At 41.4% G+C, this 21,354-nt stretch overlaps 1 protein-coding gene and 1 pseudogene across 2 annotated transcripts in view; one reads left to right on the top strand and one right to left on the bottom strand.

Moving 5' to 3' along the window:
• LOC308242906 (IQCJ-SCHIP1 readthrough transcript protein) overlaps window positions 1–21,354 on the top strand; it is a 687,650-nt gene that overhangs the window by 283,031 nt on the left and 383,265 nt on the right. The window lies entirely within an intron of this gene.
• LOC308241045 (large ribosomal subunit protein uL23-like) lies at window positions 3,242–3,742 on the bottom strand (annotated as a pseudogene). Its single transcript has one exon. The product of its transcript is annotated as a large ribosomal subunit protein uL23-like (transcript).

Below are 21,354 nucleotides of genomic sequence, written 5' to 3'. Positions count from 1 at the left end.
CCTTGGCTGCCTGTCATGAGCTCTTAGCTATTTCAGTTCATAACAGGCAGTGTTATTTCTGAGCCCTCAATAAGGGGGGATCAGTGGCAACACAGTTGGGCCAGTGTCTGAGTACTATTCTAATAGACACATAAACATGACTGAAATTGAAGAAAATTTCCTTATTGGAACTCTTCTCAAGATGTTCTATGCTTATAAGAAGTCAGCAAAGGCTTCAAGAGTCACAGTGAAGGTTCTGGTAGGTCAGGGGTAGTCATGGAGGAGTTTTAACATGTGATTGCTCTTTTGAAAAAATAACTTTGAAAGAGTAACTATGGCAGTAGAGGGGTAGCATGAGTTAACCTAAAAGTAAAAAGTGAGAGAGGCAACAAGCATTTATTTGAAATCACTAAATATAGAGCTATTGTACCAATAACTAACTATTTAGGACATACTGATTCAGGCAGAAACCCAAATAGTGTTCACATTAGGAGACAAAGGCAATGGGTATTTATGAGAAAGGGAAGGGAACAATTACAGCAATAGAAGGAAGGCATTTCTATTGGTGCAGGTAACGTAACAGTAATGCTAATTCGAAACGTCTCCCAAATGTCCAAACAGTTATGAATGTGAGAGTCCCTCACACATGTGGATAATGTTGTTCCTACCTGAGGAGTCACAGACCACGAGCTAGTGACTCTCAAGCTGACAGAAGCTCGGTAACAAGGGGTGAATATCCCATGGCCCACCTCTCTATCCATTCCTTTAATGGGCAAACAGGATGCAGTGATAACCAAGAAATGTCTCTAGAAGCAAAATGTGGGAAGCACCAAATATATAGCTACTGTACCAATAAAAGTCTGGATGACTCTACTTGAACTGAAGCATATACCTAATTTTCTGGTTAGAAAGAGACCAATCAATTGTATGTGTCCAAAACGGTGTTTTTGGGTCCAAGTGGAGCAAGATTGCACTATGAAATTTCACAGAGGCAAGAACTTTTATATCAATGATGAAAGGCTAGTTACAAAGCCTGCTCCCAACACCCTGCCCCAGCATGAAAGCAGTTCCACTAAACGGGAAAGGCACAGCTGTAGTCGGGATGTATGCCCAGGGCCCATGCTGGATGGGGAAGTCAGCTCAGGACCAAAGGCGGTGGAGGCATAGAGGTTGGGATGGAGGGCACAGAACTAAGCTGAGACATCCTCCATGGGTGTGCAGATTCCTTTCTTTCTTTCTTTCTTTCTTTCTTTCTTTCTTTCTTTCTTTCTTTCTTTCTTTTCTTTTATTTATTTTTTTAAAGGCATTAAGGCATTTATTTTATTTTTTCTTTATTGATTAAGGTATTACATTTTCAATAGTGATCTTTTTATGGGAATTAATTGTATGTATGAACTAAAAAGGGAACTTTTTAAATTCTTCTACTTGGATATTTTTTAAAGCATCACAAAGCACACAGTACTTATTTCTTGGAGCTAAACATTCGTACAGTTATTCAACAAATATTTATTGAGAACCCATGAAGTGTTCCAGGAAGTCTTCTAGGAGCTGGGGGTGTAACGGGGAACATGACACATTCCCTGACCTCATTATTGAGTATGTTAAATGCTTTTATGGGAAATGGCACTTAAAAAAAAGGTATTTATATAAACAATTTTTTTCCAAGTCATGAAAATGGTATCTCCTCTCTAGCCTGAGTTCCCACCAGTGCAAAATGATGGCACTGACCTGGACACCTCCCCAGGCTTCTCCTGGCTCTAAATCCCTATGACCACTGTCACTTCATCAGGTTGGTGCGAAGGGCAATGCCTTTCTTCACTCAACTTTTCCATCCTTAATATTAAAAATCTAAATCCATCTCAAAGCAACACATTTGACATTTTTCCACACACTGAATCCAAATCCAAAGGTTAAACACATAAATCAACTGAGGAGCTAATCTGGAAGTGTGGTTAGGCACCCAACATGTACAAAGGTTTCCGCTGGCCTCCTCTCTGCTCTCTCAGGCCTTATGTAAACCAACACCCCAGAGAAATGGGCACCAGGGTTAAAGAATAAATTTTATTTCCCTTTTTACTGTTCTTAGTATGAAAAATGGAGAAATAGACTCCAAAGATGACTGCCCTTTTTCAGAATAAGAAGAAAATTTTACCATTTCAAGGTCAGAACTTGTAGCCATAATGTAGGGAGGGGAGAGAGAAGAGGAAGATTAATGCTCCCATTCTACATGTCAGCACTATGCGGTGACTTACCCATATGACCTCTATGTCTACAGGAAGTCTGTCTGTTAAGCACTATTATTTTCCATTTTAAGATGAGGAAACTAGGGATAAGAATTGTTCATGATTAAGTAGCTAGGACGTAGCAGAGTTGAGATGCTAGTTAAGTCTAGAACCATACTCTTTCCAAATACTCCCTTTTCTCTGCCATCCCAACATGTTTAATCAAGTTTAAAGACTCCAAACTTAGTAATATATTTATATTTTAACTTTTGGTTTGTTCATATTTAGCCTTAGAGTAGTAGTATATTAAAATAATATATAGAAGTGCTCCTAATTACAGAATTTCTTTAAAGTCTTTGTCAGATAATTCTGACATTTGTGTTATATTGTCATTGGAAGCTGATTGTCTTTTCCCAGGTGAGTTGTGATTTTCCTGTCCTTTTGTGTGTTGAGTAATTTTGGATTATGTTCTGGATATTTTGAATGCTACATTTTGAGGCTCTAAGTCTCATTTAAATCCTATGGAGAATGTTGATATTTTCACCTTAGTAGATAACTGATTCAGTTGGGTTCGGGCCACAAGATTCTACCAGCCTTCTGTGTTATGGTTTCAATGTCAGTTCTGTTTCTCAAAGCCCACTCAGTTTTGAAGATACATGTAAGTGCATATCACAGTGCCCAGTATACAGAGATGCTCCAATATTGCTAGTTGTTCTTAAATATGTAGCCTGTGTCTACCTAACATAGCTAAATCGTATGATTGAGAATTGATTGGTTTTGAGATCAGACTAGGAATTAGGCCAAATAGATGAGAAAACAGTTGATTTGGCACCAGAATCATGAAGAAGAATGAACAGAGTCTGTGGACTCAAGAGTCTAAACTTGAGTACCAGTTTGGGCACTTTAATAGCAATGTACTTTTGGTGAGTTATTCCAACTGAGTTGTTTCATTGTTTGTAAAACAAGATAAATGAAATATTGCAGGATATTTTTTTTACAGTGTAAATTTTTATATTTAGAATTAGCCAGCTAGACTCAGTTTAGATGATCCCAATTTTGTTGGCAACATCCAAAGCATCATAGTCAGAAGGCAGTCAAACATATGCCTTCTTCTCTTCATCAGGCCTGAACAGGGTGTAACCTCAGCCACATGAATGTCATAGAGCTTCTTCACTGCCTGTTTGATCTGGTGCTCATTGGCCTTGACATCCACAGTGAACACAAGTGTATTGTTGTCTTCTGTCTTCTTCATGGCTGACTCGGTAGTCAGGGGGAACTTGATGTGGCATAGTGGGCAAGCTTGTTTCTCATGGGGGCACTCCTCCAAGGATATTTAGGCTGCCTTCGGAGCCTTTGGCCATTGGAAGGTGGGTCACATGGGGATCTTCTTTTGTGTGTGTGTGTGTGTGTGTGTGTGTGTGTGTGTGTGTGTGTGTGTGGCTGGGGACACCTTTCAGCACTGCTTTCTTTCTCTTAAAAGCCTTTGCTTTGGCTTCGGCTTTGGGAGGGGCAGGAGCTTCCTTCTTCGCTTTTGGTGACATCTTCATAAAAAGGCAATTGCAGGATATTTTAGAGAATTTAATATAACTGCATAAACTGAGCATTGAAGTTAAAATATATAAAACCCCTGGTGTAGTACCTGGCACATAGTAAGTACTCAATAACAATTTTTATTATTAATTTTAGAAAACATGTACTTCAGTAATAAGGTTATTAAAAATAAAGAACAACAGTGATACCTTCAGTACATGGGCCAAAGGTCTACTTCTGTTTTGGTTTGCTCTGCTTTACAGGTGTATCTCATTAGTGGAAGATGCTGATGTGGTTATATATGGCTAAAACCTTTCCAGTGACAAACACAGTCAAACAGATGACCTCCCAGACTTCACATGCCTTGCCTTTTCTATCTCTCTGACCTCATTTCATACCACTACCCCTTCATTTACTATTCTTGGTCTATTTTCATATCTTCCCAAATTCTCAACCTTTGCATCACCTGGTCCCATTTTGTCGAAATCTTCACATGCTTCTTCTGGTCTCACAGCAAATGTGATCTCTCCACAGAGGCCTTCTCTGACCATCTTGTCTCAGATCATGACCTCACCTCTGCCCATTACTGTCCATCTTATTACCCTGACTAATTTTATTTACAGCACATATTACTATCTGAAATTACTTTAGCTATGTATTTAGTTTCTTGTTTATTGTCTATTTTCACCCAGGAAAATGTGAACTCTATAAGGCAGGCATTTTTTATTTCTACTGTGATTTTTCCAGTCTACAACAGTGTCTGGTACATAACAGGCTTTTAAATATTTGTTTAAATACTTATTCAAAATACTTTCATTTTGTCAATCATAATTTCTTGAATTGTTTTTTACTCTACTAGAAGAACATCTATAAATAATATTTGTTTATTTAATTTGACTTTTTGAATTTCTGGTCCTTCCCAAACATTCAATAATTCATCAACACACAAGAATAAAATTTTACATTTAAATTGATTTCCACATTTAAAATCTAAAGTTAGTGTTTTTATTGTAGAAGAACCCAATGAAAAGGGGAAGCCATTAATTGTGTGACTTCTGGACATCTGACACATGCATGTGGTGCGAATACATGGTCTCCTGTGGAAGGCATCAAATTATGTAACAATCACTGAATACCAATAACACACCTAAGGTTGCATCAGACAAAATGGTCTGTTCACGTGGGGTTAGGACCATTGCTCATACAAAGGAAATCAACTGAGATCAGCGAAGACTTCTAGCTACCTCTCCCAAACTTCCATTTGACCCCAGATGCTTGGGGAATGAACTCTTGTCATATGGCCACTGAAGCTGATAGTTATTTGTTAAGCAATATTATTTTGACAGTAGATAACTTATTCATGTCTTGTTGCTTTTTTCATATTGGCACATAAAGACTTATCTCCTTTATGTTAACTACTGCAAAATATTTCATTATATATAAGTACCCTAACTTATTTAATTTATTTTCTATCAACAGGCATTTATGTTGTTTCTAGGCTTTTGTTGGCCAAACAACACTGCATAGAATATATACAGACATAATGTCTTTGCATACTTGGCACATTGATCCAAAGGATAAATTCCTGGAGGTAGACTAGTGAGGTCAAAGGACAATGTGTTTTAAACTTTGCTAGCTATTGTCCTAAAAACTTGTTTCTAAAGCGTCTGTGCCAGGTCTTGGTTTTATTTTAATCATGAGAAAGCCTTCAGCCTCTTTAACGTAATGCATCTTTTTGAAAGAATGTTATAGGAATTTGATATTTATTAACTTCTGAATTTTATTAACTTTAGCTTATAATGTTGTACCTTCAAATTATATAAAATATTAACTTTTGCCATTATTATTTATGTTTTAATATGTAGAGCTTTCTTTTTTTACTTTGAAATATAAGAAGTTATATCCTCAAGGTCAGACTTCATTTGCTCAGCATGTCTGGCCTGGCAAATTCCCAAAAAGGACTGGGTGTCCATGGCATCAGTTCTAAGATGGCAATAGCATGAAGGCTCAGAGATTGCTGATGGTAGAACTCAGTGGCCACCAGTATCGGATCTCTCTTCATAAGGTCGTCAGCTAGTCGGGGTTAGGTAATGGAAAGAATAAAGGCATTGGAGCTCCCCCAAATTTGGTTTGAATCAGGGTTTTACCATTTATGCACTGTGTGAGTTTAAGCATGTTCTATAAATCCATGTGCCTCAGTTTCCTCACCAGCAAAACTCTTATCTAGAAGATGGTGATACATCTTATCATTTTGTGACATCTGGTCCACTTCTCATATCTGTTGCTGCCTGGGAGCAAACAAAAACATGAAGCAGCCACTGGGACAACTCACAAGGCAGGGTAGAGGAAGCAAACTAAAGAGGAGAGAGCACCACAAACCTGAACTGAAGAGCTCCCCGGGCCTCTCCCTGGTTGAGTGACCTTGAGTCGGGTCAGGTCATCTCTTGCACTTTTTTCCTCTGCTATAAATGGAAATACGGGTCCTACCTTGCAGGGCTGGTGTGAGGATTAGAGGCACTGTGGGTGGAGCACCTAGCACAGAGCCTGACACACATTAGGCACTCAATATTCGCACTTGGTACTTTTATTTGTGACTTTCATCACCATAAATAAGTGGTTGATGTTCTTCCTTGGTATTTTATCTATTTAGGGAGCATATTCTCTATATTTTCACATCTCTGGAAATGCTTTGTGGCTTAATTGCAATGACGTTTTGTAAGCATTGTCAGCCAGGCGGATGTCATAGCATAATTGTCTTGCCTGTGCATGGAGAACGTGGTGACATGAATGAACAGCTAGAACTCCTCAATGTCTCATTTCAGAGGCCATTTAAGGACCCTTCGAAGAAGGACTAGGATTCTTACTTATTGTCTGAAGACTGGAATTTCCACTAGTGTCATTATTATTATGATCCGTTACATCAAGCATTTGTTAAACACCTAACAGATGAAGGAATCTGGGCTAAGACCCAGAAATGCAAAGCCCTTGAAGGTCTTACAATATCACTAGGGAACTAGGACACATACATGAAACATAATTAACTGTACAAGGCAGTCTATGGCCGGTGCCAAGAAATAGTATAAACACCACATAAATGCTTGAGTAAGCAAAGAAAAGAGATGACTGGGAGGGTAAAGATTTAGGAACAGTTTCACAAAAAGAAAATCATCATGAAGCTTTAAAATGAGAATAGGGCTTAGGAAAGACGTGGGGCATTCTCTCTGACATTGGAAATGGCTAGAGTAGTGGAGCAATGGGAAAACTCCAAACGGTATGAAAAAATATAAGTTGTGTCTTTAGGTTGAAGCACCTGGTTAAAAGGAAGGAGGAAGTAGTATGGTAAACAAGCAAGGTGAGAGGGTTAGATGCAGGCTAGATCGTGACCTTGAAGTCACATTATGTGTTCCTCCTTATTTTTAATTCATAAGCTAATGGTGTGAATGCTTTTGAATGACTGCCATTTAGGCCGTTGAGAATATGAGGGAAATCTCTTCTTCATGGATGATTTGATCTGATTGTTCAGAACTAGAAGAAATCTCAAAAGACAATTTGTCTGACTATTACTGGAAGCAATGGCATAATTATCAACCACTCAGAAATGAAGATCGTTATTTTTGGCAGATGTCCTTTAAATGTGATTGCTTTGACTTGATGACCCCAGGAAGCAAGTCAATCTATTTGGTTACAGGAAGCTTTATTAAGACATTTCTGTGGCCATGGTGGGCAGTTGGCAACATGGGCTTTGAAGATCACACAAGCCTATATTATCCTGGCCATCCTATCTAATAAAAGAGTAATATGCAAATTGACCATCACTCCAAGACACAAGATGGCAGCCCCCATGTGGTCAAAGATGGCTGCCCCCATGTGGACACAAGATGGTTGGCAGTGGAGGGCAGTTGTGGGTAGTTGGGGGAGACCAGGCCAGAAATGGAGGGCAGTTGGGGGGGACCCAGGCCTGCAGGGGAGGGCAGTTGGGGGGGACCAGGCCTGCAAGGGAGAGCAGTTGGGGGTGATCACGCCAGCAGGGAGGGCAGTTAGGGGTGACTGGGCCAGCAGAGGAGGGCAGTTTGGGGGGACCAGGCCTGCAGGAGAAGACAGTTGGGGGGGACCCAGGCCTGCAGGGGAGGGCAGTTGGGGGGACCAGGCCTGCAGAGGAGGGCAGTTGTGTGGGGACCAGGCCTGCAGGGGAGGGCAGTTGGCGGGGACCCAGGCCTGCAGGGGAGGGCAGTTGGGAGGGGCCAGGCCAGCAGGGGAGGGCATTTGGGGGGGAACCGGATTGGCAGGGGAGGGCAGTTAGGGGTGACCAGGCCGGCAGGGGAGGGCAGTTAAGGGCAATCGGGCCAGCTGGGGAGCAGTTAGGTGTTGATCAGGCTGGCAGTGGAGTGATTAGGGGGTGATCAGGCTGGCAGGCAGAAGTGGTTAGGGGCAATCAGGCAGAGGCAGACGAGCGGTTGGGAGCCAGCAGTCCTGGATTGTGAGAGGGATGTCCGATCGCCGGTTTAGGCCCGATCCCGACATCCCTCAAGGGGTCCCAGATTGGAGAGGGTGCAGGCTGGGCTGAGGGACACCGCCCCCCCCCCCATGCACAAATTTCGTGCACTGGGCCTCTAGTATGATATATAACTTTGGAGATATGTATAAATGTGTTTATGTAATAGATCCAGGCCATTTCTTAAGACAGGCCTGCCTGATGCCTAAGAAGGGAGCCCATCAATATGTTTCACCTCATTAAGGCCCCCCAATGTCCATCAAGGATAAACCTCACCTTTTCAGTGAGATCTGAAATCTGGACCAGTCTGTTGAAAATTGCAACCTCCCCCTTCTTCCCACTGCGACCCTATATTCTAGACTCCTTTTTCTGTTTCTTCCCATAGAATTTGTTACCTTCGAACATGTTTACTAAATGTATTATTCATAGTCCAGCCTTATCTGGCTGAAATGTATGGTTCAAAAAGGCAGGGATTTTAGTCTGCTCTATTTATTACTGTATCATGGGAGTCTACAACAGTGCCTGAAGTCTGGAAACTTCAAATATCTGAAGAACTGGGATGAGTTATCTTAGCAACAGGAAGCTGGGGTGTTGTAGAGTGGGGTGTCACACAACCCAGGGATCAGTTCTGCCTCTGGCTCTGTGGCTTCACTGTTTTTTTATTCTTGGACTCTATGACTTTATACTACAAAAAGGAGAACCATTCAAGTTAAATAGAATTTTAAATATTGGTTGAGATGTGACAGACAGAGCAATGTGTCATAGTGGATGTCTAATGATACCAGGGCAGGTATTTTTACTTGGTAAGTATCCGGGATGGAGTTTTGATTTATAAAAGCCAAGAGAAGAGGACCTATGTCTTCTTATATCCCTCCTTTACGAAAACAGACTCTTCCTATTGCTCTAACCACTGGAGTTTGGGATTGAGATTGTATATACAGTCGGTCCTCTGTACCCACAGGTTCTGCTGTCTCGGATTCAACCAACTGCAGTTCGGAAATATTTGGAAAAACATGTTATGTTGTTGCTGACATGTACTATGTATGTAGGCCTACCGTGGTTATGTCTGTACTGAGATATACAGACTTCTTTTTCCTGTCATTATAACCAAAACAATATGGTATAACCACTGTTTACATAACATTTACATCATATTGGGTATTATAAGTAATCTAGAGATGATTTAAGGTATAGGGCAGGATGTATGTAGGTTATATGCAAATACTGTGACATTTTACATAAGGGAGTTGAGCATCTGCGGATTTACTGAGGAATGACTGTACTGATAAAATAATCACATTAGATACACCAGTTGATTTACAGGATTTCAGCTTTTACAAGGAATTCCTAAGCCACTATCACCCATTGCCATGAATTAAATTCACATTAAGCCCACTGCGTGTTTCACTCAGACCCTTCAAGGACACTAGTAAATCATGTTGCAACTTTATCAGCAGCTTTCAAAGAGAGGCTTGTGATGAACATTAAGTTGAATGAGGACAATTTCCCAATGTTAGTTGTCTTATGAAAGTATATGCCATATCCGTAGGTGAGAGCTGCATTATATTTTGTTGTTTAGTTGATTCATTTAAACTCTGTGGGTCATTTTCAGAATCTTCTCTATCAGGAAAAACACCCTATAGACCTTTGATCTGGTTGGCTCTCAATCTAGCACATGTGGACAATGCTATGCCAAGCAGAAATCTGAGGGAGCCTTGTTCTGGTTTTATCATAGGATTGCTAGCTGGGGAATGGAAAGAATAGGAGCATATTACTCTAATTTCACAAAAAGTCTCCCAGTTTATATCATTTTCACCAGATATATCTAGCAAATGCTTTGCTATGCTAAACAAGTTATAGGCCAGAAATAAAGGGCACCTGGCACTTTAAATTCTTTTTGAATCTCTTATAGAAATTTGTTATTTTGAAAAGCTTACAGCTCAAAGAGTTTTCACGACCTGGACATACCTGTATAACAATACCCAGATCCAGAAACAGAACATTGTCAGAAGCTCAGAAGCACCCCTGTGATCCCTCCCAGTCACTACCCATGCCCCAAGGGTAGTCACTAGCTTAACTAGTCTCTGCTTTTTTGTTCTTTGTATAAATAAAATCAGACACTATGTATTCTTTTGTGTTGGCTTCTTTTGATTTTTTTAAGTTGGTGATATATATTTTTTATTTCTATTTATAGATCATTCATTCTCATTACTGCATAGTAGTCCATTGTGTATTATCACAATTTATTTATCATTTCAACTCTTGAAGGGAATTTGAAAGGTTTCCAGTGTAAGGCTATTACAAATAATGCTACTATGAACATTCTAGTACATGGACTTAGAGTGCATACAGGTAGGCACATCTGTTAGTTTTATACCTAAGTGTGGAATTCCAGGTTCTAATTCTTCTATAAGTGAACTGTTTGCTCTCCAAAAAATAAAACATACATAGGCATGAAGGAGAAAAGAACATGTGATGGCAAAGAAACCCAGTGGAAGCCATAAACTCTTGATGATTTCATGAGAGGGCTGCAAACCAGCTGCCACTGGCCCCTCAACTACTGGCACCATGAAGAACACACTCACATGTCCTCCACACTTTTCTCTCTTTCCAACAGAGGGGTGGGATGAGGTATAAATATTCCCATCTCCACGAAAACATGCAGAGAATTTCACTCTCCAGAATCAAAGCATCTAAAGTGGTAAGTTAGACCATTGCTTCTCATTCCAAGAAATTATCCTATTTGTACCTGCCAAGGAGGGCAGGGAACCATAATTAAAATTCACACTTGCATATCACTCTCCATCTGCAAAGCACTTCATAGATGTTAACTAATTAATCGTCTACCTCTCGCCTCCTGTTCTGCCATCCTTCCTCCCCACCAAGAAGCAGGTGACATCTCCCTGTTATGCCGCGCTTTTGCAAAAAGATAAACACAAGAATAGGTTATGCCACTTCCTGAGAAGGTCCATGAGTGTAAAATAAATACTTTGCTGCCTGGGGCCTTTGTGGAATACAATTACCACATACTTGGAGCCTTGCGATCTAAATTGCATAAATAAAGCCGCTGAAGAATTTTTGTCACATATGACAGGAAAGATGGATTTATCGTTGGGTTTATTTACTAAACTGTCACAGTGGGGGCTCATGAATATCAATGATGCGATGGCTCTTGGGAAACCTAAGAAGGAAAAGTCGCTCAACGTTTTCAAACATGGGACCATGAAGGTGTTTACTATGGATTTTTTTTTTTTTCTCAATCCAAACAAAGCCATTTTTAAATTGGTCAGAAAAGAGAGCATGGGTGAAATAACAGATTCCTAAATAAAGAGAAAAAAAGTGTTGTCTAATCCTTCACATGTTTGTGATGAGGAAAGAGCATTTTATTTGAGTTTTTCTGTCTTTTTAAAAAATATCAATATCTTATGTAAGTTCTAGTTGTCCATATCTATATATTAACTACTAATCCAATTTGGTTTAACTTATTATTTTCTAAAGGGAAAAGGCCTCGGCTTGTGAAAAATCTGTCATTGTGTATTTGTGATGTATAAAAATGGAGAGATCCACTTTAATTTTAGATACAACCTACATTTGTAAAACCGGGAACCAGGAAAGTAATCAGAACTAGTGATTATGCCAGACAAAAAGGGTTCTTCCGGAGGCTACATTCTGCTCTGGTTCTGTGCGTGCAGCCTGCTCTGCTTCCTCGGGATTCTGTGCATATTGAGGACACTGCAAGCTCCTTAGGGCATTAAATAGACAAAAATAAGGAGGGGAAGTACATGGTTATTAGGCTTGATAAGTTTGTTCAAAAGAGAAATTAAGATGCTTAATATTTGATTTTTTTTCTACCCGTCTTAGCTCTGCTGGGGTGAAAGCTCCGTATCAGAAGCTCCAAAGGAGAATCAAACAGCGTTGCCCTGAGGGGATCTCTCCACAGTGGGGGGGATGAATCGAGTAGGCATATGTCTAAATTATGAACTAGACCAAGGGAACAAACAGTCTTCTGCAATAGAGTGGGCTGTATTATTCAGAAAGGCCTTCACCCCTGACCCCATACAATAGACAGAAATGCAGCCAAATTAGGATACATTTAACAGAAATACAGAGATGTGCTCCAAGCAACCAAAGGATTTTTTTTTTTAAGAGATACTTCTTAAAAAAATTTATATTTTTATTGATTTCAAAGAGGGAGAGGGGGAGGGATAGAAACATCAATGATGAGAGAGAATCCTTGATTGGCTGCCTCCTGCAGGCCCCCTACTGAGGATCAAGCCCACAATCCAGGCATATTTCCTGACTTCTTGGTTCCTGGTTCAATGTTTAACCACTGAGCAACACCAGGCTGGGCCAAAGGATAGTTTTAAGATTCTAGAAATTAAGAGGGAACTCAAAGCTGGAATAGTAAGTGGGCATTGAAGCCAAAATCCCAAGGAGAAACACCTACCTTAGGGCCAGGACTTTGAAGACTAATTTGAGATGCCAGTGAAGGAGATATGAGAGGGAGGGTCGTGAGATGGGCAAAGTAGACCGGCTCAGCAGTGAGCAAAGGGGCTGTTCTGTCATTTCAGGTGCTACTGCAGGTCTTGGATAATGAAGTCTGAGAGTCCCTTAGGTTTGACAATTAAGAAGTCTTCCATGATGCCTGGGAGTTTTTAGTGTGTAGCCTGGGGCGGGAAACCTTTGAAAAGGGTGTGGGCTGTGAGAGAGGAGAATTAGCTGAGGGGGAGGGGGAGGAGAAAGTGGGGCAACAGGAAGGACAATGAAGGGGAAGCCAGACCAATGAAGAGTTTCATTCATTGGTGGATGTTTTGTTGTTTTATGATAAAATAAATCTTTATATGTTTGTAAGCAAGAAGTCATAGAGAGATAAAGAGGCATTGAAATACAAATGGCAGTAATAGATTGAGCAAAAACCAGGAGGGGGCAGGAAAGATTGCTCTCAAAAGTAGGTGGAGGAGTTTACAATGGCAAAGAGTAGGTAGGTCAAAGCAATGACTTTTCAGCATTTCAATGTATTTTATTATCTTTGGGCATTATTGTGGCTGCTGAGAAGTCTGCTATCAGTCTGATGCTATTCCTTTGTAGGCCATCTACATTTTTTCTGGCAGAATGCTAATTATCTGTTCTTGTATAACAAATTATCCTAAAAGGTAGTAGCATTAAATGATAAGCATTTGCCATCTCACAGTTTCTATGGCTCAGGAACCTAGGGGTAGATTGGTGGAGTGGTTCTGACTCGGGGTCTCCATGAAGTAGCTGTCAATATGTTGCCTGGGACTGAGGCTTGCCTGGAGATGAAGGCTTCCCTGGGATGAAGGCTTCCCTGGGATGAAGGCTTGCCTGGGGACGGAGGACCTCCCTCCAAGCAAGGTGGCTCACTCCCACACCTGGTACATTAGTGCTGGTTGTTGGCAGGAGGCTTAGGAACTTCATGTGGATCTCTTAAGAGTGTATGGCATCTGGCTTCTCCAGAGCAGGTCATCTGGTGGGGGAAGAGAGGGGAGAGAGACAGAGACAGAGAGAGAGAGAGAGAGAGAGAGAGAGAGAGAGAGAGAGAGAGAGAGAGAGAGAAAACAAGAAGTCACAATTTTCTTTAATGACTGAGACTTGGAAGTCACACACTTTCACATTTACCCCATTCTGCTTGTTAGAAGTGAGCCTCTAAGTAAAGCCCACGTACAAGGGAAAGGAATTCCACTCTAAGTTTGAGGAGAGAATTTTCAAAAATCTGTGGACATCTTTTTAAACTACCACTGGCAGCATGGATAGAGTTAAGAAGTTTTGGGAGTCTCACATTGGCGATGAATGGTGTACTTAGATGATCTGAGACTCATTAGGTGTGAAATAATGAGTCATGTGTTCGCCATATCATGTTATTCTGCTATACATGCCTGAGAAGATCTGCCATTCTGAGCATTTTATCAGTACATTGTATCTGCGGTGGCAGCTTAGATAGTACAGTGCTTACACTGATAATGGGATAGATGACAGGGAAGGGGTGGATGCATTTATGGCCCCATTTGTTACTTCATTTCCTGGCAGATCTCGTCAATGACTGCTTTTTTTTTTTCACACTGTGAGTCACAGAGTTTCTGTAAGTTCTGACCTCGCTTTTCTTTGGCTGGAGCAGGGCAGCCCAGTATGAATGGAAAGAGCCAGGTTTGAGGTGATGCTTCTCATATAGACACATTGCAAAGAGGAGGATTTGCCCCCAGTTTTGTTTCCATTTTCCTTTAGTGAGCTGGCAAGGCAGAGGAATTAATGAGGCTCATTGTGTATGCAAGGGTAGGCTCAGTTTGTGTTGAGCTAAGTCTAGCAGAAGCTGAAAAAGCATATCTAGCCCAGCTAAGTAATTAGACTTCACATTGCTCCAATTTTGTAAGGAAAAAAAAATGTCTTTAGTGGAACGTGTCTTTAAACTCGTATTCCACAGACAGAAAGGCTGCTCTCAGCCCAGCTCTAGGCTTTGTCCTTTGTTGACCACATTTAAAATGCAGGTGAAAATCACTGCTGTCAAGGGACTGCTTGAGGAAGAACCTGGCTGAAGCTATGTTCTTGGTTACAATGGAAATCCAGGAAAATATGGGTCTATCAGCCGTGGACAAACTATGGCCTGCGGGCCGGATCCGGCTGTTCTATCCGGTTCTCTTGCTCTCCCCTCCGCTCCTTTACTTTGAATTTATATTAGTTCACACAAACACTCCATCCATGCTTTTGTTCTGGCCCTCCGGTCCAGTTTAAGAACCCATTGTGGCCCTCGAGTCAAAAAGTTTGCCCACCCCTGGATCGAATGCAGGAACCAAGGCAGTAATGAAATTGCCTATTTCCCTTCTTCTCAAATAACTGGAAATACCTGGAAAGCAGTGAGCACATTTTCCATATGCTGCCTAATAACTTGTCCTCTGGAGCCTGGATTCAATTTTGGCTCTGCCACTTACTGTCTGTGTAAATTCACTTCATATTCCTCTGTCTCAGTTTCTCCCTCTGTAAAATGGGGACAATAGCAGCACCTACTTCATTGGGCTGTTGTGAAGAATATATGCAAGTCACACAAAAATAGTGACAGGTGCACTATCAGCAGCGTAAAGCTATTTTTATGATAATTATTGATTATAACCAAGTAGTGTTGTGCACAGAGTAGGTGCTGAATAAATATTTGCTATTTGAACTGAACACCAAGACTTAAAATTAGAACAGAGTCTGTGAGGAGAGGGTACTCCGTCATCCCTACCCTGCTCTCATTTCAGCATTAGTTACTCCACCCCCGTGCTCTAGGAATAATTGTATTACTCCTGTTACAGCACTTTCCACACTGCATCATAACTCCTGTCCATATCTGCCTCTCCCACATGAACTGCCAGCATATTAAGAGTCCAGTGCATGTCTTATTCATCTCTTAAATGGAGATAATTGCTGCTGTGAGCAAGTTGCTTTAAGGATTAAATGAGATATTCAGTGTAATTTGCATTTTATTTGTTTATAGTCTGCTAAGTTTCAGGGAGGATTTAAGGTGGATATTTTTTGTGTGCTGTTGTTATTATTACCTCATTTTTTTAAAAACCAGCTTTATTGAGGTGTAATTGATATACAAAGAACTGCACATATTTAGTGTGTACAATTTGATACCCATGATACCACAATTAAGATAATACACAAATCCAACACCTTTCAGATTCCTTATGTTCCTTTTTTCCTCCTGTGCTAAGAACTTTTAGTATGAGAACTACTCTCTTAACAAATTTTGAAGTGTTCAGTACTGTATTATTAACTATAGGCACTATGTTGTACAGCAGATCTCTGGAACTTATTCAGCATAAAGAAAACTTTTCCATTTAATAACAACTGCCCCCAACCCTTGGCAACTGCCACTTTACTCCTGTTTCCATGAGGTTGACTATTTATTTATTTATTTAAATGTATCTTTATTGTTGAAAGTATTACAGATGCCCCTCCCCCCCCCCCATTAAACCTCTCTATCCCGCTCCCATCTCCTCCCCAGGCCTTCCCTGCACTATTGTCTGTCCACAGGTTATGCATATATGCATATAAGTTCCCTGGTTAGTCTATTCCCGCCCGCCCCTCTGAAATATGTCCATCTATTGCATGCTTCAGTGACACTGAGTTTGACTATTTTAGATATCTCATGTAAATGGAATCATGAAGCATCTATCCTTCTGTGATTGGCTTATTTTGCTATCCATGTCCTGCGAGCTCATCCATGTTGTCACAAATGGCAAGATTATTTATTTATTTACTAGGGGCCCAGTGCACGGATTCGTACACCTTGAAAGGAACTGTGGGCCATGAGGCTGTGGTTCTCGGCCCATCCTCTGCATGGCGCCCCCCCCCACCCCCCGTCTGCCAGCAGCCCCGCTCCCGTCACCGCCACTCCCACGCACTTATGGTGCCGGCCACGCCCACACCTGCTGACGGCTTGGAGTGAATGAGGCCAGTGCCAGCAGCAGGTGTGAGTGGGCCTGGCACCGTCAGTGGTTGCAAGCAGTGGCTACTGCCCCGGTAGCACCTCAGGAGCAGTGGGAGTTGGAGAAGCCCTCAGGGGCAATGGGGGCCAGCAGCCACTGCTCCCTCCTCCTGACAGTGCCAAGCAATCGAGGCTAGCACCAGGCCTGGCAACGGATGCAAGTGGTGACTTCGGCGCAGGTAGCAGGTGTGAGTGCCAGGTGGACTGCAGCATGTGGGAGCAAAGAATTTTCAGTAGCCAACAGAGGCTCGTCCAGATGACAATGACCAGCACCCCGCCTTGGTCTGGCACCCCTGCTTACCTGCTCCACCATCCTGCCATGGCCGACGCCCGCTATGTTCTGTGCTCTACCACCTGCTGCCAACGCCCGCCATGTTTCGCATGAGCCCCCTGGTGGTCAGTGCACGTCATAGCGACCAATTGTTCGGTTGTTAGGTTATTTGGCTGATCGATCTATTTGCATATTAGGGTTTTATATATAGAGATTTATTTATTTATTTATTTATTTATTTATTTATTTATTTATTTATTTATCCATCCATCCTATATAATAAAAGCCTAAAATGCTAAGTGTCCGGTTGTCTGGTCGTCCATTCAACCGATCAAAGTGTAATAGGCTAATGATATGCTAAGGCTACTCAACTGCTCACTATGACATGCACTGACCACCAGGGGGCAGATGCTCTGACTGGTGGGTTAGCTTGCTGTTGGGGTCTGGCTGAATTGGGACTAAGACAAACCGGACATGCCCTGGAGCCCTCACACAGTTCCTACCCAGCTGGTCAACCTCGCACGTCCCTCCCCAGCCCCAATTGTTCACCGGTGAGGTCCCTCGGCCTGGCCTGTACCATCTCAAAATCTGGGCTGAGGGCCCCCCCACCGAGTGCAAGAATTCCGTGCATCAGGCCTCTAGTTTATTTATATGTATCTTTATTGTTGAAAATATTACAAGTGTCCCCTTCCCCCTCCCCATTGACCTCCCATTGGCTGAATAATGTTTCACTGTATGTACATACCAGATTTTCTTTATTTATTCATCTGACAATGGAACTTTTAAAACTCAATAGCAAAAAAAACAAATAATTGAATTTAAAACTGGGCCAAGGATTTGAACACACATTTCTCTAAAGAAGACAAACAAATGGCCAACGGGTATATGAAAAGATGCTCAACAGGAAATGCAAAACAAAACTACAAGATATTACCATATACCTATTAGGATGGCTATTATTTAATAAAAATAAATAAAAAGAACAAAAACAAAACAGAAGATAAGTGTGGGCAAGGTTGTGGAGAAAAGGGAACCATTGTTGGTGAGAATGCAAATTGGTTCAGTCACTATGGAAAATAGTATGAAGATTCCTCAAAAAATTAAAAATAGAACTATCATATAATCTAGCTATTCTTCTGGGAATATACCCAAAAGAGTTGAAATCAGGATCTTGAAGAGATATCTGCCAAGATGTGGAAATAACTCAGTGTCCATTGACAGATGAATGGATATTATTACTTCTTTACACAACTCTGGTATCAAAGCAATAATATCAAAAGAACAGAACACTCCAAACAAGTCCCAAATACTTCCCCCTGCACCTACAGTGACAAGTGCTAGCCTCCTGGGGCACCTTGGGTGTGAGTTTTCTGACTCCAGGCGTTGGCCTGTGAGCTCCTGTTTTAGTGTCCCCCTTTTACTTCGGGGATCTTCAGGATGATTAAATGCAAGCCAAGAAAGGCAGGTGAAGAACTCTGCCTTAGGCGCCTCACAATTTCAAGGTTCATTCATAACAGAAGGCACATTATTTCAGACATTATGCATGTAAATGTAGTCTTGTTCTTGCTAAATATTTGAAACATGCTAATAAGAAGGCCGTGTTTGCATTCCATTATGCTCATGGAAGTGCCACACTTTGCATGATGTCATCTCCCCCGACAGAATGTGGGCTGCTCCTCACACTAAAACAGGTGTGAGTTTCTCTCCTGCCAGGCTCAAATCCTTGGAGAGATTTGAGGAGAGGTGGGGGTATAGTAGTTTCCTAAAATCTAACTCAATTTCTCTAACAGCCAAGCTTATTGAATCATATCACCCAGGAGGAGACACAGCCAGGCCAAAGGGAAGGAAGAGCAGATTAGTCCTGTTTGCATGATAAGAACCTCCTAAGGTGTGTCTTAACTGATGGGATCTGACAGCCCAGCCTGAAAGCTTTAGCTGGAAAATGATAGTGAACAAAAAGCTGCTAAAAATGCTCTACAGGTGTGGTCACCTACAGTAACCCTGCCATCTTATAAGCGATATAGTCAGCGCTGGTACCCAAATTGTAGTGCTGGAATTTTTCACACATCCACGCACTTAATCTCTCTAATCTTTTCCAATCTTTTAAGATGAGCTGTGGTTGGAGAGTGGTAGCATAGGCTCTGAAGTAAAGCACACCTGGGCTTGGATCCCTTCAGCACCTACTCATTGGGTGATATTTACTTCTTATTCATTGGGTGATATTTACTTTTTTGTACTGCAGTTTTCTCATCTGTAAAATGAGAATATCTGCTTCACCAGTTTGGCTTGAGGATTAAGGGCAATAATAGCCTAGAGAGAATTTAGCATAGAATCTTTCTTGTAGTAAATGATCAATAATAGTTCCCTTCCTTTCCCTTTCCAATGGGACTAAAGGAGCGTTGTACCTTTTCTTGGCTGTGCTCATTTTCTTTTCCAAATACTAATAGCTAAAATAATTAATTTGGGAAAATTAATGAACATGCCTTTATTGTGCCTTAAACTTGGAAGATGGGTATTTGCAAAGGGAATTACATGCTGAGAGGCCAAATGGCACATTTGTTATGTGAGAAGTAAGGGCTTATGGGCCAGACGCAACAGAATGAGGTTTTCTTGGCCTGAATTTCAGTTTGCCTCCTGGCCAGTCAGTGCATATGACATGTGCCAGGGGTCTGTCCTTCATTGGCTGTCCACTCTCAGGTACTTTATCTGTCTTCCAGGCAGTTCTAAAGAGCTATCATGTACAATAAGACATGGTGATCTACCAATTCTTAGCCTTGAATTATAGATACCCAATTACTATTGATTGATTGATTGATAATAGAAATACTGTTTATCCTTTCTGCTCCTATCTCCTGCAGCCCTTTGCTACATTCATACTGTCCTTTATGAGACCCCCCTGCCCCATTGTCTTATGAACAAAATTCAAGCCCCTTTGTATATGAGGTCTTCCCTTACCAGTCCTTGGTCTTCTCCTGAGCCACTTTCATTGACAGTCCAAATACCTGATAGCTAATAGTCATGCCAACTACTTGAAGGGCCTTAAGGATGCCATGTTATCTCCCATCTGCGTGACTGAAAATGTTCTACTTTATTTAGCCAGAATTGACCTTTCCTGCTTTGTCTCTGGCTAGATCCTTCAGTGATTACCCTCAGATATGTAAAGGTTCCTCCTCTAGGATTCTTTCCTGTGTTCTTCTTTATTAACATGTCATCCTAGCATATGGCAGCCTCGGGACTTATTCTATGAATTATAAATTTTTATTCCACTGTAGACTCTGAGATCCTTAGTGTAAGGAACTGTGACTTCAATTTCCTTTATCAACTGTTTAGTTTAGTTCCTGGACTATGGCTAATTGTCAGTAAATGTGAAAGGAAAGAGTGAAGAAGGAAAGTTAAACCTCATTTGTCTTTCAAAACTCTACATCCTGCTATCAAAATCCAAAGCCTTTCTCTTGCCCATCCTTGGCTAAAGGGCAATAAGCCTGAATTCTTGCTCAAAGAAAACCTCCTAGTAGAGAATATTTTGGATATCAAAGTTAGTTTAATGAGACAAGGTTTATGTTTAAAGATGAGACCTAGTTTCTGATATTGCAATCATGAATCTCTGAGAAAGATACTAGTGAGAAGCAATATAGCATAGGCATTAAAAACACCAGTCATGGAGCCAGACTGCCTTGGTTCAAATCCCAGCTCTGCCACTTACAAGCTTTATGAATTGGGCAAGTATCTAAATAGTTCAGTTTCTCCAGCTATAAAATGGAGATAATAATAGTACTTCATAGGAGTTGCTGTGAAGATGAAATGATTTGATGTATGTAAAGTGCTTAGAAAAGAGCCTGGCACATGGTAAGCACTCTATGTGTTCTCATTCAAAATTGTCTAGACAAGAATTTTCCTAAATATTTAGCTGCAATCTTTTGTTTCACACAATCTTGCATGGAAGTCTATATACAAAACGAACGTAAATACAGAGCTGTCTTGCTGAGAGGGGAATAGAGGGGCTGGGATTAAGTCCAGAGCTCCTCCCTGCTACTCCCGGGGTGGGGGTGGGGGTTCTTCAGAACTTTAGGGCTATGGGAGTCTAGTGGAGAAACTCGAATCACACCCCAAAGCTCCTCATTTTCCAGGAGGAATAAGACCCAGCCTTGACCTGATTTGCCCAAAGCCCTGCAGGAGCACTCACTCCCCTGGGCAGCAGGGACCCTCATGGGACTGAGGTCACCTGGTCCTCCAGTCAGAGGGATTCTGTCCCCTATCTTATGGCCCACAAAAGACTCAGAATTGGGACAGAAGGAGCTGGGCTCCACTCACCCTCCTACAGTCATTTCTGAGTGGCCCCTCAAAATTTTGTCAATGATATGACTGCATCCCCCTT

Source organism: Plecotus auritus, assembly GCF_963455305.1.
Source record: "Plecotus auritus genome assembly, chromosome: 2".
Classification (NCBI taxonomy): Eukaryota; Metazoa; Chordata; class Mammalia; order Chiroptera; family Vespertilionidae; genus Plecotus; species Plecotus auritus.
This window is presented reverse-complemented; position numbering and strand designations above follow the sequence as displayed.